Below are 6,072 nucleotides of genomic sequence, written 5' to 3' on the forward strand. Positions count from 1 at the left end.
TTAATAGTTCTTTACCTCTTAGACGTTCTAGTAAATTTATCATGCCACCGACATTCTATGGTTTCCATATAACCTCAGATGGTGATACATTTATCAGTGATCAAACATCGGTAAACTTGGATGAGCCAAGTAACTACAAGGAAGCGATGGCAAGCCCTGAGGTTGCCAAGTGGAATGAGGCAATGCAAAATGAGATCAATTCCATGTTTGATAACCAAGTTTGGAATTTGGTTGATCAAGAATCTAGTCAAAAGACATTTGGTTGCAAATGGATCTTCAAGAAGAAGACCGACATGGATGGATATGTGAACACATTTAAGGCACGACTGGTTGTAAAGGGAATTACTCAAACCCCAATGATTGAATATGATGAGACCCGCTCACCAGTGGCCAAGATAAAATATATTAGGATAATGCTCGCTATAGCTGCCTTTCATGATTATGAAATTTGTCAAATGGATGTCAATAACTCTTTCCTTAATAGGAAGTTGGTTGAATATATTTACATGAGTCAACAAGAGGGTTTTTTTGATGCAAAGTTTCCAAATAGAGTTTGTAATATTGATAATTCCATCTATGGATTGAAAAAGGTGTCTCGCAGCTGGAATCTCTGCTTCCATGAGAAAGTCAAAGAATTTGGTTTTTCTATGAGTGAAGATGAGTCCATATATATGACAAAGCTAATGGGAGTATAGTAACTTTTCTAGTATTGTATATCGATGACATACTACTCATGGGAAACGACAATTCAACCTTGCAAGAAGTAAAATCTTGTCTTGGAAAGTGTTTCACTATGAAAGGATCTAGGATAGGCAGTCAATATTCTCGAGATAAGAATTTGAAGTGAGAGAAAGATCAAACTAATTGTACATACTCAAAGTACATACTTGGACAAAGTGCTAAAACGCTTTAGTATGGAAAAATCCAAGAAAGGAGAGCAACTTATTCAAAGAAATACCAAATTGAGTAAGACTCAAAGCCCAGGTACGGATGAAGAGATAGTTGATATGAGGCGAGTCCCTTATGCTTCAGTTGTTGGATCGACCATATATGCTATGACATGTACTCACCCTGATGTGTCTTTTGCTTTAAGCATGGTCAGTCCCTAAAAGGGAAATCTTTGAAGAGCTCATTGGATAACATTTAATAACATTCTCAATTATTTGCGAAGGACAAAGGACTTGGTTCTAGTTCTTGGATGCAGTGATACGTTGAGAGTAATAGGGTATTAGTGACCCCAACTTTCAAACAGATAGAGACACCTTTCGATCTCAATCTGGATGGGTGTACACATTAAATGGTGGAACAATTACTTGGAAAAGTTCCAACCAAGACACAATGGTTGATTATGTTAGATTAGTGTCTAAGTCTATAACTATAATTGGTATGTAGTTGACCCGATTGGCATGGTCCATTTGGGTTACATGGCATCGGAACAATTTGGATAGACTTTTGTGAGAAAACGATATTTATGATTTGTTAATATATTATAAGTTCTAATATATTAATATGAAATCATATTATTTAATTAGTATTGATCAAGAATTAATTTGGAACTAATTTTGTGATCAAAAGGAGAATAATTAAATATATGGGGATTGATTGTGTATATCATTCATTCTTATATATGTGGGCTTATGATCCATAGTTCTTCATGTTGGGCTAAACCCATGGAGTAACCGATGGATACTCCATGGAGGTTTTAACCGATGGAGCATGAAGAATATGGAAAGACATGAGGTACATGGTGTAACCTAATAGCCACCATATATAAGGACCCCATGGCTCAAGAAACCGGCACTAGTGTATGTACACAAGAGGGCTAGCCGATTTGAGCATAGGAACCTTTTCTCTCAAGTTATTCCAAGATGTTGGTGATGCTGTGTGAACCATTTATGGTGTCACACTTGAGGCACTAGGCTCTAAAGCTCCATGGAATCAAGCTACATGAAAAGGTATGTTTTCTAACTTGTTTATATTACCCATGTATCAATGATTGTATGCTAGTTAGGGCAATACCTTGGAAAGTTCAATTTGCATGTATAATAGAGAAAACGTAGATCCAAGGTATTTAGGGTTGCATGTACACCATAGGAGTGTTAGAATGCTCAAAACCCTTCAAATTCTATATGTGAATCAGAGTACATAGCGGCTAGTGAAGCATCGAACAAAGCAGGTTGGTTGAGGAACTTTATCAGAGATCTTGGAGTAGTTCCAACAATTCAGGAGCCAATGGAACTTTTTCTATGATAATGAAGGAGCGGTTGCTGTGAACAAAGAACCAAGAGATCATGGTAAATCAAGATATATCGATAGAAAGTACCATCATACTAGACATAGAGTTGAACAAGGTCATCTCATAGTGAAGAGAATTACGCCAGAAGATAATCCTACAAATCCTCTCACAAAGGCTCTGAGTAGGATTAAGCACAGTCGACATGCTAGGAGCATTGGTTTGAGAGATAAAATTAGTTTTAGTAGTAAGATTATTAGTTTGAAACTTGCAACAAAATAAATATAATTTAGTTTTGGTGATTAAATAATAGAGATTATTAATGAGTTTGTTTACTGTATTTGTTAATTATTTATTCTTGTGTTTCGTTTTGCATGTTTTACTTCTCGAATGATTTGATTATTCAAATTCCACAATCACTTATACGTTAGGAAGTAAGTAGTGAATTAGGACTGCATGAATTAGATTGTAGATTGTCTAAGGGGCTTAGACATAACAATTGTGTTGCTACAATATTCATGAGTACTTAGAAATGGAGATCTAAGTATTGGATAAACCCACGCTCAGGGAATTACTTCATGAATTATATCACGAGTAATTCTGAGACGGTATTATCTTATATTCTTAAAATGAAGATATATGAGTTGTAATTTACAAGTCAGCTATGCATTGGTGTTGCAAAAACGGATCACTAACATGATGTCATAAAACGCAATGTCATGTATGATTTGGTGAGTAAAGGATGCAGGAATATAAGTTAAAGTTTAATCGTTCCTTTTTCCCTAACGGGAAAAGTGATATCTTTGGGCCCCTTGGTGATTTTTCTTGTTGACTGATAGTGTTGGGCCCAACCAAGACTCAATTGATGTGTTCAATTTGAAGTCTTATGTCGTTATCAAAAATCAGAAATTAGGAAACAAAACTTCGAAAACGAGTTTGCTTTTAATCCATGTCTCATATTTGCATTATATCTAGACGAACGAAGGAATATTGGATCACTTATCTTAGGACCAAATGTCTGTTTAGTTCAGAGTTCGGTAATTACTATGGAAGCACTCTTTGCTGTCCAATTTAAAAGATATACCGGTAATTGCAGTTATGGACTTATCCAAGTGTGAGACTATTGTATTAGGTGTCTAAACCAATAACTGAATTAGTATATACTTGAATTATTAGCAAACTCCTTTTGGTTTACCCTCAAACCTAGTAACTGAACATGATCACTTTTAGAGAGAGAGACTGATTTATTGATTTATTATATAACTAATAAATAGAAATAAATTATTTTATTAATATATTATGAAAATAATAATTAATTTGAAATAGTACTGGTTAATTAAGAAATAATCATAAATTAAATAGAATTAATTTTGGGATTAATTAAAAGTGCAAATGTTGAAGTATAATTGTTCAATAGGTGAACAAAAGAGGTTCCGGAACCTTCCTTGGAAGGGGTAGATGATTTTAGGATATTCCTGTGCATTTGGAATATTCCTTACATATAAATAGGAACCTGGATAATTTCCAACTTGAATTGATATTATTTTATTCATTTTATGGTTATCTAGGGTTTGCAAGTTGCACTATAAAAGTAACCAATGGCTATGGAATTTCGGCCACTCTAATTCTCCAAAATTAGGCAAAAATTTTCGTCTCCCCTCTCCTCTCTTTTGAAGCCTCCTTGTTGCTAGGGTTGGGTATGAACCATCAGAGGCACGAGATTTCTGGTGCTAGCTTGCAAGCAATTTGTCACACCCCGAAAACCAAAGGCGAAAATGTTCCCGGGGTTGACTCCACGTTGAGTATCAATTCCAATGTACATAGTAATCACAGTAAACAACCATTACATTACATATATATGAAAGTTTACATTTGGTTCAAAAGCAAATTGTACAAAACTTATACATATATCATATGAACAAAGAGACGAGTCTTCAGAGCACTCCGTCGTCACCAAAAGATATCGCCGGGTACCTGTCTAACTTGGATCTGAGAATACAAGCAGTTTGAAAATCAGCATAAAGCTGGTGAGTTCATAAGCGGTTTTGTTTTGTGAAAATGTATCGGTTTCCTTTAGTTTTCTGAAAAGGTTTGATATCCAAGAAAATCCCATATTTTCTTATGTAAAGTAGTTAGGTTATCTTTCGTTACAGTTTTGTTACAGATATAAGTTAACCCCAAGAAAATCCCATATTTTCCTAAATGCAAGATTGATTAAATAACACATAGTATAGTTTAATATACAAAACTATAATTTAGACGAACTGTAGATAGAAAGTATTTTGAAAACCTTGGGACTAACATCCCGAACCAGTTGTAAGATAATTCGATAAAGACCATGGGATCACTATCCCGAAAATAGACATAAGATAGCTTGATAAACCATGGGATCACTATCCCGAAACTAGATATGTGATAGATTGATAAAATCATGGGATTATCATCCCGTATAAGATTTAGCTTCAAAACCATGGGATTACCATCCAGAACGAGATATAGACACAAGATCATGGGATTATCATCCCGAATAAGATATAGACATAAAACCATGGGATTACCATCCCGAACGAGATATAGATACAAGACCATGGGATTATCATCCCGAACAAGATATAGATTTTAAACAAAATGCTAACTGTGAATAAGTTTATATTAATACGTATTGTGAGTCGGGTAACCATACTGATATGACAACGAGACCTCCTTGACGTTAGTCAGACGTCGAATGATATACAGAATTTGTCACCCCAGGCGTGCCCGCCTAACTGTAACTAGCAGTTAAGGTGTGGGATTGTCAGTCCCGAATAGATCTATTAACAAATTCCTCGCTCTCCCTCCAGGAGACTCTGGTTACACTTCCGGAGAGGATTTACTTGATCATCCATAAAGGGTAGTGACTATCTCACAAGCTAGTATTAAACTATTCACAGGATTCTCATATGATAACAGACATACAAAGATTTTAAACATGATACAGTGAAAATGGTTACATACTATGAAATTATCTGGCAAAACATTCAATGATACGGAGATAAACTGAATCAGACATAGTTTATCTAATAACTTAATACAGATATCGGTACACAATATAAAGAGAAACATAGAACCCCAAATTATTCCCATAATAATTTGAGTAGTTTGATTATTTTCTTAACTAAAATCCATTTAGTTGTAATCGATAAATCATTCCTTATGCTCAACATAATACATAAGGAGTAAAAGAGTTTATAAGTTTGCCAGATATTATTTGAAACACATAAATGTTATGATTTTGAAAACAGTTATGGTTTGCTTGTATTCCCCCCTGAAAACAGTTAAAAACAGTGAAAAAGGCGTAGGGGTATGAACTCACCGGACGAGAAATGTGACGATTTGGATGCTAAGAGTTGATCCGGAATTTGTAAACACACGAGGTTCCTAATTATGATGTAAAGATACACATTTGTATCTAATTAGGATTTAGATTATTCATATGATAGGGACACTTGCTTCAAGTCGCGAAAACACTCCGACACGAGTGTTTAGAGGGACCCGGGTGGCGTTTAAGGACGTGAATGATGCAAGGGACTTAGGAAATGAGTTGGGACTTCAAAGGAACACTCTTTTTAGGGATTTTACGGCCACAAGACCCATTCCCCATGAGTTTACGGCCGTAAACTCATGGTGGGGTCAAATGTGGGCAAAAGTGACTTCAAACACTTAGGGGAATTTTTCTAGGTTTGGTTCAAAGTCTTGGAATGGATTTTTAACATCAAAATGACACATTTTAGGGAGTTTACGGCCTAGCATGGTCTCATGGCCGTAAACTCCTATAAATCCATGAAAAGTTGTGTTTTTGG

This window comes from Lactuca sativa, chromosome 8, assembly GCF_002870075.4.
Source record: "Lactuca sativa cultivar Salinas chromosome 8, Lsat_Salinas_v11, whole genome shotgun sequence".
Taxonomy (NCBI): domain Eukaryota; kingdom Viridiplantae; phylum Streptophyta; class Magnoliopsida; order Asterales; family Asteraceae; genus Lactuca; species Lactuca sativa.